Below are 12,903 nucleotides of genomic sequence, written 5' to 3'. Positions count from 1 at the left end.
TCAGGTTGTTGTTAGACACTAGTTAACCACTCTGTTCTATCAGTAGTAATCCTGGTTGTTGTGGACACTAGTTAACCACTCTGTTCTATCAGTAGTAATCCTGGTTGTTGTGGACACTAGTTAACCACTTCTGTTCCTGGTACACTAGTTAGCCACTCGGTTCTATCAGTAAATCCTGGTTGTTGTGGACACTAGTTAACCACTCTGTTCTATCAGTAGTAATCCTGGTTGTTGGAGACGTTAACCACTCTGCTCCAGTTCTATGGTACTAATCCTGGTTGTTGTACCCTCACCTATCAGTACTAATCCTGGTTGTTGGAGTGCCCCCTCCCTCCCCCATCAAAGTTGCCTATCCCTTATGTAGACAATAGTTACCCATGCTGAACAATCAGTACTCAGGCGTATTGCCACAATACCCATTCAGTCCGATGCTCATGATTATTTATGTGCTTCCCAAATGGCACCTATTCCCTATTTAGTGGTCAGGAGTAGTGCACTCTATATGGGATAGGGTACCGTTCAGGGCAAGCCTGTCTCCTTTACCGACGGTGCTCATTATCCTCTAACAAGTGGTGCAGATGTCTTCACTCTGAGGCTGTGAGCCTCCCAAATGGCACCCTTTTCCCTAGTGAGTGCACTACTACCGATAGATGTCTGATCAAAAGTAGTGCACTGCCTAGGGAATAGGAATCAATTTGGGACACAGACACGATCTCCATTAGAAGGACTCTGGGCTGGTCTCAGAAGCCTATTCTACATTCACATAGCTCCCTATTTCAACCCTTATAGTGCACAACCTCTGACCAGAGCCCTATTGTCCCTGGTTAAACGTGAGTGCACTATGTGGGAATAGGGTGCCAGTTGGGAGACTAGCCAGAGAAATAGGCTAAATGTTACTGCCATGAAATGATGAGGATGTGAAGTGTGTTTCAAGTAGCAGAGTGGGGTCTCATGACTGATATCCCTTTGTTTCTGTCTCTCTCCCTCTCTTTGTCTCTTTCCATTCTCCCTCTTTCTCCTCCCCTCCCTCTCCCTCTCTCCCCCTCCCTCCCTCTCCCTCTCTTCTCCTCTCCCTCTCTCCCCTCCTCCCCTGTCTCCCCTCTCCCTCTATCCCCTCCCTCTCCTCTCCCTCCCTCTCCCCTCCCTCCCTCCCCTCCCTCTCTCCCCTCTCCCTCCCACCACCCCCTCCCCCTCCTTCCCTCCCCTCCCTCCCTCCCACCACCCCCTCCCCTCCCTCCCTCCCAGATGGGGCGAGGGTAGCCTCTTCTACAGGGATAGACATCCTGCTGTTGGATGACTTCAACCTGGTCATCAATGACGTTACGTACCTGGTTCGACCGCCACGGAGAGGTGAGATTGACCAGGGGTCAGGAGATGAAAACACATTTATTTTGTACTTCATACTTTTAAGAGGTGAAAGTAGGCATTTGTCTGTCTGTCTGTCTGTCTGTCTGTCTGTCTGTCTGTCTGTCTGTCTGTCTGTCTGTACCTTCTAACCCTCTGTGTGTGTCTGTTGATCTCCTAGCCAATGAGGAGGCAGAGCCTGTCTGCCTGTCTGTTTCTACCTTCTAACCCTCTGTGTGTGTCTTTAGATCTCCTAGCCAATGAGGAGGCAGTGCCTGTCTGCCTGTCTGTTTCTACCTTCTAACCCTCTGTGTGTGTCTTTAGATCTCCTAGCCAATGAGGAGGCAGAGCCTGTCTGCCTGTCTGTTTCTACCTTCTAACCCTCTGTGTGTGTCTTTAGATCTCTAGCCAATGACGGCAGAGCCTGTCTGCCTGTCTGTTTCTACCTTCTAACCCTCTGTGTGTGTCTTTAGATCTCCTGTCTGTTTCTACCTTCAACCCTCTGTGTGTGTCTTTAGATCTCTAGCCAGACGAGGCAGAGCGTCTGAACGACGTTAAGTTCCTGGTTCAGCAGCTCTACACCACCATGCGTATAGAAGAGCATCAGCTTAGTAAAGAGAAGGAACTGGTGGTCAGACTAGAGGACCTCAACTCACAGCTCGTCCTCTAGAGAAGGTAGGGACACACACAGTCACTTATTGGCATTAAGTACATTTGTAAATATCACTTTTTCTGTCTTCTGATGGACATGAATTACCGTGTTTAGAATTCCATTCACTTTATGGTTAATGTTTAGGGGGGCGGATAGAGAACTGCATGGTTAATGTTTAGGGGGGGATAGAGAACTGCATGGTTAATGTTTAGGGGGATAGAGAACTGCATGGTTAATGTTTAGGGGGATAGAGAACTGCATGGTTAATGTTTAGGGGGGATAGAGAACTGCATGGTTAATGTTTAGGGGGGGGATAGAGAACTGCATGGTTAATGTTTAGCATGGGGGGGATAGAGAACTGCATGTTTAATGTTTAGGGGGAATAGAGAACTGCATGGTTAATGTTTAGGGGGGGATAGAGAACTGCATGGTTAATGTTTAGCATGGGGGATAGAGAACTGCATGGTTAATGTTTAGTATTGGGGGGGGGATAGAGAACTGCATGGTTAATGTTTAGCATGGGGGATAGAGAACTGCATGGTTAATGTTTAGCATGGGGGGATAGAGAACTGCATGGTTAATGTTTAGCATGGGGGGATAGAGAACTGCATGGTTAATGTTTAGCATGGGGGGGTAGAGAACTGCATGGTTAATGTTTAGCATGGGGGATAGAGAACTGCATGGTTAATGTTTAGCATGGGGAGGGTAGAGAACTGCATGGTTAATGTTTAGCATGGGGGGTAGAGAACTGCATGGTTAATGTTTAGCATGGGGGGGATAGAGAACTGCATGGTTAATGTTTAGCATGGGGGGTAGAGAACTGCATGGTTAATGTTTAGCATGGGGGGGATAGAGAACTGCATGGTTAATGTTTAGCATGGGGGGTAGAGAACTGCATGGTTAATGTTTAGCATGGGGGGGGGGGAGAGAACTGCATGGTTAATGTTTAGCATGGGGGGGATAGAGAACTGCATGGTTAATGTTTAGCATGGGGGAATAGAGAACTGCATGGTTAATGTTTAGCATGGGTGGGGTAGAGAACTGCATGGTTAATGTTTAGCATGGGGGGGGATAGAGAACTGCATGGTTAATGTTTAGGGGGGATAGAGAACTGCATGGTTAATGTTTAGCATGGGGGGGATAGAGAACTGCATGGTTAATGTTTAGCATGGGGGGGATAGAGAACTGCATGGTTAATGTTTAGCATGGGGGTAGAGAACTGCATGGTTAATGTTTAGCATGGGGGAGTAGAGAACTGCATGGTTAATGTTTAGCATGGGGGGCATGGTTAATGTTTAGCATGGGGGAGTAGAGAACTGCATGGTTAATGTTTAGCATGGGGGGGTAGAGAACTGCATGGTTAATGTTTAGCATGGGGGGGTAGAGAACTGCATGGTTAATGTTTAGCATGGGGGGGTAGAGAACTGCATGGTCAATGTTTAGCATGGGGGGTAGAGAACTGCATGGTTAATGTTTAGCATGGGGGGGTAGAGAACTGCATGGTTAATGTTTAGCATGGGGGGGATAGAGAACTGCATGGTTAATGTTTAGCATGGGGGGATAGAGAACTGCATGGTTAATGTTTAGCATGGGGGGATAGAGAACTGCATGGTTAATGTTTAGCATGGGGGTAGAGAACTGCATGGTTAATGTTTAGCATGGGGGTAGAGAACTGCATGGTTAATGTTTAACTGCATGGTTAATGTTTAGCATGGGGGGATAGAGAACTGCATGGTTAATGTTTAGCATGGGGGTAGAGAACTGCATGGTTAATGTTTAGTATGGGGCATGGTTAATGTTTAGGGGGGGGGATAGAGAACTGCATGGTTAATGTTTAGCATGGGGGATAGAGAACTGCATGGTTAATGTTTAGCATGGGGGATAGAGAACTGCATGGTTAATGTTTAGCATGGGGGGGTAGAGAACTGCATGGTTAATGTTTAGCATGGGGGCATGGTTAATGTTTAGAACTGCATGGTTAATGTTTAGCATGGGGGGGTAGAGAACTGCATGGTTAATGTTTAGCATGGGGGGTTAGAGAACTGCATGGTTAATGTTTAGTATGGGGGTAGAGAACTGCATGGTTAATGTTTAGCATGGGGGGGTGAGAACTGCATGGTTAATGTTTAGCATGGGGGGTAGAGAACTGCATGGTTAATGTTTAGTATGGGGGGGAACTGGTTAATGTTTAGAAGGATAGAGAACTGCATGGTTAATGTTTAGCATGGGGGTAGAGAACTGCATGGTCAATGGGGGGTAGAGAACTTAATGCATGGGGGGGGTAGAGAACTGCATGGCTAATGTTTAGCATGGGGGATAGAGAACTGCATGGCTAATGTTTAGCATGGGGGTGGGTAGAGAACTGCATGGTTAATGTTTAGCATGGGGGTAGAGAACTGCATGGTTAATGTTTAGCATGGGGGGATAGAGAACTGCATGGCTAATGTTTAGCATGGGGGTGGGTAGAGAACTGCATGGTTAATGTTTAGCATGGGGGTAGAGAACTGCATGGTTAATGTTTAGCATGGGGGGATAGAGAACTGCATGGTTAATGTTTAGCATGGGGGGGGTAGAGAACTGCATGGTCAATGTTTAGCATGGGGGGTAGAGAACTGCATGGTTAATGTTTAGCATGGGGGGGGTAGAGAACTGCATGGTTAATGTTTAGCATGGGGGGGTAGAGAACTGCATGGTTAATGTTTAGCATGGGGGGGGTAGAGAACTGCATGGTTAATGTTTAGTATGGGGGGTAGAGAACTGCATGGTTAATGTTTAGCATGGGGGGGGTAGAGAACTGCATGGTTAATGTTTAGCATGGGGGTAGAGAACAGCATGGTTAATGTTTAGCATGGGGGTAGAGAACTGCATGGTTAATGTTTAGCATGGGGGTAGAGAACTGCATGGTTAATGTTTAGCATGGGGGGGGGTAGAGAACTGCATGGTTAATGTTTAGGGGGGGATAGAGAACTGCATGGTTAATGTTTAGCATGGGGGTAGAGAACTGCATGGTTAATGTTTAGCATGGGGGGTAGAGAACTGCATGGTTAATGTTTAGCATGGGGGGTAGAGAACTGCATGGTTAATGTTTAGCATGGGGGTAGAGAACTGCATGGTTAATGTTTAGCATGGGGGTAGAGAACTGCATGGTTAATGTTTAGCATGGGGGATAGAGAACTGCATGGTTAATGTTTAGCATGGGGGGGGATAGAGAACTGCATGGTTCATGTTTAGCATGGGGGGTAGAGAACTGCATGGTTAATGTTTAGCATGGGGGGGTAGAGAACTGCATGGTTAATGTTTAGCATGGGGGGGTAGAGAACTGCATGGTTAATGTTTAGCATGGGGGGGGGGATAGAGAACTGCATGGTTAATGTTTAGCATGGGGGGGTAGAGAACTGCATGGTTAATGTTTAGCAGGGGGAGTAGAGAACTGCATGGTTAATGTTTAGTATGGGGGATAGAGAACTGCATGGTTAATGTTTAGCATGGGGGTAGAGAACTGCATGGTTAATGTTTAGCATGGGGGGGGGTAGAGAACTGCATGGTTAATGTTTAGCATGGGGGGTTAGTAAAGGCTCAATACAACTGTATTCAGCAGTTTACTCCCAATGGAAGGATGGACACAAACCAGCACATTTGGAAATCTTCACAAATCAATGGATGGTAGTGATGGTAGTGTGACGGTAGTGAGTGATAGAAGATGTGACGGTAGTGAGTGATAGAAGATGTGACGGTAGTGAGTGATAGGATGTGTGACGGTAGTGAGTGATAAGATGTGACGGTAGTGAGTGATAGGATGTGTGACGGTAGTGAGTGATAAGATGTGAGGGTAGTGAGTGATAAGATGTGACGGTAGTGAGTGATAAGATGTGTGATGGTAGTGATGGTAGTGTGACGGTAGTGAGTGATAAGATGTGTGACGGTAGTGAGTGATAAGATGTGTGACGGTAGTGAGTGATAAGATGTGTGACGGTAGTGAGTGATAAGATGTGACGGTAGTGAGTGATAAGATGTGTGATGGTAGTGTGACGGTAGTGAGTGATAGGATGTGTGACGGTAGTGAGTGATAAGATGTGTGACGGTAGTGAGTGATAAGATGTGTGACGGTAGTGAGTGATAAGATGAGTGACGGTAGTGAGTGATAAGATGTGTGACGGTAGTGAGTGATAAGATGAGTGACGGTAGTGAGTGATAGGATGTGTGACGGTAGTGAGTGATAGGATGTGTGACGGTAGTGAGTGATAAGATGTGTGACGGTAGTGAGTGAGTTATATATATATATCTCTTAGCTGATGCTTTTATCCAACGCAACTGAATTGTTTTTACTCTTTATGCGATGCGCAATGCAGAGAACACCGGAAGAAGAATTATCATTAATTACCATAGTGAATTATTGTAATGTTTGTTTGTGTCAATTAATCCCATAATGGATGGGTTTACCAATTAGCGATTTGACACGGGAAAAATGTCCTTCATTCACACATGTTTTACGAATGTGTGGTCCCGGGAATCAAACCCGCTTTTCCTGGTGTTGCAAGCACTATGCTCTCACAACTGAGTTGGTGTTCCTTTTTATGACTGATGGCTGTCTCTGATTGGCTGTTTGCCCAGGTGAGGGAGGAGCTGAGTCGTAAGGCGGAGCGTCGTACCACCTGGGTGCTGTGGGGGGGCATGGCCTACATGGCAACACAGTTTGGGATCCTGGCGCGTCTCACCTGGTGGGAGTACTCCTGGGACATCATGGAGCCTGTCACCTACTTCATTACCTACGCTACCGCCATGGCTATGTACTCCTACTACGTACTCACACGCCAGGTAACACACACACACACACACACACACACACACACACACACACACACACACACACACACACACACCCTCTATAGCACACAGCAAATCCACTAGTCTTTGTGTAAGCACTAGTCTTTGTGTATTCTAGTAGCATTTTTGGAGCAAGTTCATTCGTGTTTGGTTCATTCGTGTTTGGTTCATTCGTGTTTGGTTCATTCGTGTTTGGTTCATTCGTGTTTGGTTCATTCGTGTTTGGTTCATTCGTGTTTGGTTCATTCGCGTTTGGTTCATTCGCGTTTGGTTCATTCGCGTTTGGTTCATTCGCGTTTGGTTCATTCGCGTTTGGCTCATTCGCGTTTGGTTCATTCGCGTTTGGCTCATTCGCGTTTGGCTCATTCGCGTTTGATTCAGTCGCGTTTGGTTAATTCGCGTTTGGCTCATTCACGTTTGATTCATTCACGTTTGATTCAGTCGCGTTTGGTTAATTTGCGTTTGGTTAATTCGCGTTTGGCTCATTCACGTTTGATTCATTCACGTTTGGTTCATTCGCGTTTGGTTCATTCGCGTTTGGTTTCTTTCGCGTTTGGCTCATTCGCGTTTGGCTCATTCGCGTTTGATTCAGTCGCGTTTGATTCAGTCGCGTTTGGTTAATTCGCGTTTGGCTCATTCACGTTTGGTTCATTCACATTTGGTTAATTCGCGTTTGGCTCATTCACGTTTGATTCATTCACATTTGATTCATTCACGTTTGGTTCATTCACATTTGATTCATTCACGTTTGGTTCATTCACGGATGTGTCCTCCTTTTCCTGTTGGGCTACAGTATGTATACAGTATATTCCTCAGTAGAAGTTGTAGCATTCTGGAGTAGGTGTATCTGTGTGTTGTGTTATTGTGACAGAATATCCCCCGTCCTGTAGGAGTACATCTACCCAGACGCCAGGGACAGACAGTACCTGCTGTTCTTCCACAAGGGGGTGAAGAGACAACGCTTTGACATCTACAAGTACAACGAGCTGAAGGACTCTATCGCTGAGGTAGGCACTAACCCCGACACGGACACCAACCACGACACCAACCACGACCCCGACACTAACACCAACTCCAACACTAACCTCGACACTGACACCAACCCCGACACTAACCCCATCCCCGACACTAACCCCGACACTGACACCAACCCCGACACTGACACCAACCCCGACACTGACACCAACCCCGACACTGACACCAACCCCGACACTGACACCAACCCCGACACTGACACCAACCCCGACACTGACCCCATCCCCGACACTAACCCCGACACTGACACCAACCCCGACACTGACACCAACCCCGACACTGACACCAACCCCGACACTGACACCAACCCCGACACTAACCCCATCCCCGACACTAACCCCGACACTAACCCCGACACTAACCCCGACACTAACCCCAACCCGACACTAACCCCGACCCCGACACTAACCCCGACACCAACCCCGACTAACCCCAACCCCGACACCAACCCCGACATTAACCCCGACCCCGACACTAACCCGACCCCGACACTAACCCCGACACTAACCCCAACCCCGACACTAACCCGACACTAACCCCACCCGACACTGACCCCAACCCCGACACTAACCCCAACCCCGACACTGACCCCAACCCCGACATTAACCCCGACACTGACCCCAACCCCGACACTAACCCCAAACCCGATACTGACCCCAACCCCGACACTAACCCCACCCGACACTGACCCCAACCCGACACTAACCCCATCCCCGACACTAACCCCATCCCCGACACTAACCCAACCCTGACACTAACCCCAACACTAACCCCATCCCCGACACTAACCCCGACACTGACACCGACCGACACTAACCCCAACACTAACCCCATCCCCGACACTAACCCAGACACTAACCCCATCCCGACACTAACCCAGACACTAACCCCAACCCGACACTAACCCCAACCCCCGACACTAACCCCAACCCGACACTAACCCCCGACACTAACCCCAACCCGACACTAACCCCCGACCCCGACACTAACCCCGACACCAACCCCGACTAACCCCAACCCCGACACCAACCCCGACATTAACCCCGACCCCGACACTAACCCCGACACTAACCCCGACACTAACCCCGACACTAACCCCACCCGACACTGACCCCAACCCCGACACTAACCCCAACCCGACACTGACCCCAACCCGACACTAACCCCAACCCGACACTAACCCCAACCCCGACACTGACCCCAACCCCGACACTAACCCCACCCCACCCGACACTGACCCCAACCCCGACACTAACCCCATTCCCGACACTAACCCCATCCCCGACACTAACCCAACCCCGACACTAACCCCAACACTAACCCCATCCCGACACTAACCCGACACTGACACCGACACCAACCCCAACACTAACCCCATCCCGACACCAACCCCGACACTAACCCTGACCCCGACACTAACCCCATCCCGACACTAACCCCAACATTAACCCCGACACCAACCCCGACACCAACCCGACACCAACCCCAACACTAACCCCAACCCGACACTAACCCCGACCCGACACTAACCCCGACTAACCCCAACCCCGACACCAACCCCGACATTAACCCCAACCCCGACACTAACCCGACCCCGACACTAACCCCGACACTAACCCCGACACTAACCCCACCCGACACTGACCCCAACACTAACCCCATCCCGACACTAACCCCGACATTAACACCAACCCGACACTAACCCCAACCCGACACTAACCCCATCCCCCCCCTCACACTAACCCCAACCCGACACTAACCCCACCCGACACTGACCCCGACACTAACCCCAACCCCGACACTAACCCCAACCCCGACACTAACCCCAACCCCGACACTAACCCCAACCCTGACACTAACCCCAACCCTGACACTAACCCCAACCCTGACACTAACCCCAACCCCGACACTAACCCCACCCGACACTAACCCCAACCCCGACACCTACCCCGACACCTACCCCAACCCCCCGACACCTACCCCAACCCCGACACTAACCCCAACCCCGACACTAACCCCAACCCCGACACTAACCCCATCCCCGACACCGACCCGACACTAACCCCAACCCCGACACCGACCCCGACACCAACCCCGACACTGACCCCGACACGACCCCGACACTAACCCCAACCCCGACACTCTCCCCAACCCCGACACCGACCCCGACACTAACCCCATTCCGACACTAACCCCGACACAAACCCCAACCCGACATTAACCCGACACTAACCCCAACACTAACCCCAACCCCGACACTAACCCCAACCCCGACATTAACCCGACACTAACCCCATCCCGACACTAACCCCAACCCGACATTAACCCCGACACTAACCCCAACCCGACACTAACCCCATCCCGACCCCACGACACTAACCCCGACACTAACACCGACCCGACACTAACCCCAACACTAACCCCAACCCGACACTAACCCCAGCCCCGACACCGACCCGACACTAACCCCAACCCGACACTCTCCCCAACCCGCAACCGACCCCAACCCGACATTAACCCCGACACTAACCCCAACCCCGACACTAACCCCGACACTGACACAAACCCCAACACTAACCCCAACCCCGACACTAACCCCAACCCCGACATTAACCCCGACACTAACCCCAACCCCGACACTAACCCCAACCCCGACACTAACCCCAACCCCGACACTAACCCCAACCCCGACACTAACCCGACCCGACACTAACCCTGACACCAACCCCGACACTAACCCCGACACTGACACAAACCCGACACTAACCCCAACACTAACCCCAACCCGACACTAACCCCAACATTAACCCCGACACTAACCCCAACCCCGACACTAACCCCAACCTGACACTAACCCCAACCCTGACACTAACCCCAACCCCGACACTAACCCCACCCGACACTGACCCTGACACTAACCCCAACCCCGACACCTACCCGACACCTACCCGACACCTACCCCAACCCCGACACTAACCCCGACACTAACCCCATCCCGACACCGACCCGACACTAACCCCAACCCCGACACTAACCCGACCCCGACACCAACCCCGACACTAACCCCGACACCGACCCGACACTAACCCCAACCCCGACACTCTCCCCAACACCGACCCCGACACTAACCCCATTCCCGACACTAACCCGACACAAACCCCAACCCCGACATTAACCCCCGACACTAACCCCAACACTAACCCCAACCCCGACACTAACCCCAACCCGACATTAACCCGACACTAACCCCATCCCGACACTAACCCCATCCCCGACACTAACCCCAACCCCGACATTAACCCCGACACTAACCCCAACCCCGACACTAACCCCGACCCCGACACTAACCCCAACCCCGACACTAACACCGACCCCGACACTAACCCCAACACTAACCCCAACCCCGACACTAACCCCAGCCCCGACCCGACACTAACCCCAACCCCGACACTCTCCCCAACCCCCGCAACCCACCCCAACCCCGACATGCCCCGACACTAACCCCAACCCCGACACTAACCCCGACACTGACACAAACCCCAACACTAACCCCAACCCGACACTAACCCCAACACTAACCCCAACCCGACACTAACCCCAACCCGACATTAACCCCGCCCGACACTAACCCCAACCCCGACACTAACCCCAACCCGACACTAACCCCAACCCCGACACTAATCCCAACCCCGACACTAACCCCGACCCGACACTAACCCTGACACCAACCCCGACACTAACACAAACCCGACACTAACCCCAACACTAACCCCAACCCGACACTAACCCCAACATTAACCCCCCGACACTAACCCCAACCCCGACACTAACCCCATCCCGACACTAACCCCAACCCCCCGACACTAACCCCAACCCCCGACACTAACCCCAACCCCGACACTAACCCCGACACTAACCCTGACACCAACCCCGACCCCAACTCCGACCCCGACACTAACCCTGACACCAACCCCGACACTAACCCTGACACAAACCCCGACACTAACCCTGACACCAACCCTACGTAGGCAGGGACAGATGCAGGCTGGCATGCTAGCACACAGACAGACACAGGCATGCACACATTAACATACATTAACATGCCTGTCATGGTTTTATAATCTGGATTGAAACGTTATGACAAAAAAATGAGCAATTGTAGAAGGAATTCACACATTTCTCATATTATTCTCCCCTCCCCAGGTGGAGTTAGATCTGAAACGCCTGAGGACCCCTCCAGCTCCAACTCCCTGTCCAGCAACTCACCGCCGCCAGCAAAGATTGATGGGAAGAGTGATGTCCTCCTCTGCTTTCTTCATCTCTCCCTCCACTCCTCCATCCCTCCTTTCCTTACCCTCCTCCACTCCTCCATCCCTCCTTTCCTTACCCTCCTCCGCTCCTCCATCCCTCCTTTCCTTGCCCTCCTCCCTTCCCTCCTCCATCCCTCCTTTCCTTGCCCTCCTCCCCTTACCCTCCCCTCCTCCATCCCTCCTTTCCCTTACCCTCCTCCGCTCCTCCTTCCCTCCTTTCCTTGCCCTCCTCCCCTTACCCTCCTCCATCCCTCCTTTCCTTGCCCTCCTCCCCTTACCCTCCCCTCCTCCATCCCTCCTTTCCTTACCCTCCTCCGCTCCTCCTTCCCTCCTTTCCTTGCCCTCCTCCCCTTACCCTCCTCCCCTCCCCTCCATCCCTCATTTCCTTGCCCTCCTCCCCTTACCCTCCTCCACTCCTCCATCCCTCCTTTTCCTTACCCTCCCTCCGCTCCTCCATCCCTCCTTTCCTTGCCCTCCTTCCCTTACCCTCCTCCCCTCCTCCATCCCTCCTTTCCTTGCCCTCCTCCCCTTACCCTCCTCCCCCTTACCCTCCTCCCCTCCTCCATCCCTCCTTTCCTTACCCTCCTCCGCTCCTCCTTCCCTCCTTTCCTTGCCCTCCTCCCTTACCCTCCTCCATCCCTCCTTTCCTTACCCTCCTCTCGCTCCTCCATCCCTCCTTTCCTTGCCCTCCTCCCCTTACCCTCCATCCCTCCTTTCCTTGCCCTCCTCCCCTTACCC

At 51.5% G+C, this 12,903-nt stretch overlaps 1 pseudogene; it reads left to right on the top strand.

Moving 5' to 3' along the window:
• The first annotated feature begins 1,245 nt into the window (after positions 1-1,245).
• LOC135567671 (calcium uniporter protein, mitochondrial-like) lies at positions 1,246-12,590 on the top strand (annotated as a pseudogene).
• The last annotated feature ends 313 nt before the right edge of the window (positions 12,591-12,903 follow it).

Source organism: Oncorhynchus nerka, unplaced genomic scaffold (assembly GCF_034236695.1).
Source record: "Oncorhynchus nerka isolate Pitt River unplaced genomic scaffold, Oner_Uvic_2.0 unplaced_scaffold_1856, whole genome shotgun sequence".
Classification (NCBI taxonomy): Eukaryota; Metazoa; Chordata; class Actinopteri; order Salmoniformes; family Salmonidae; genus Oncorhynchus; species Oncorhynchus nerka.
This window is presented reverse-complemented; position numbering and strand designations above follow the sequence as displayed.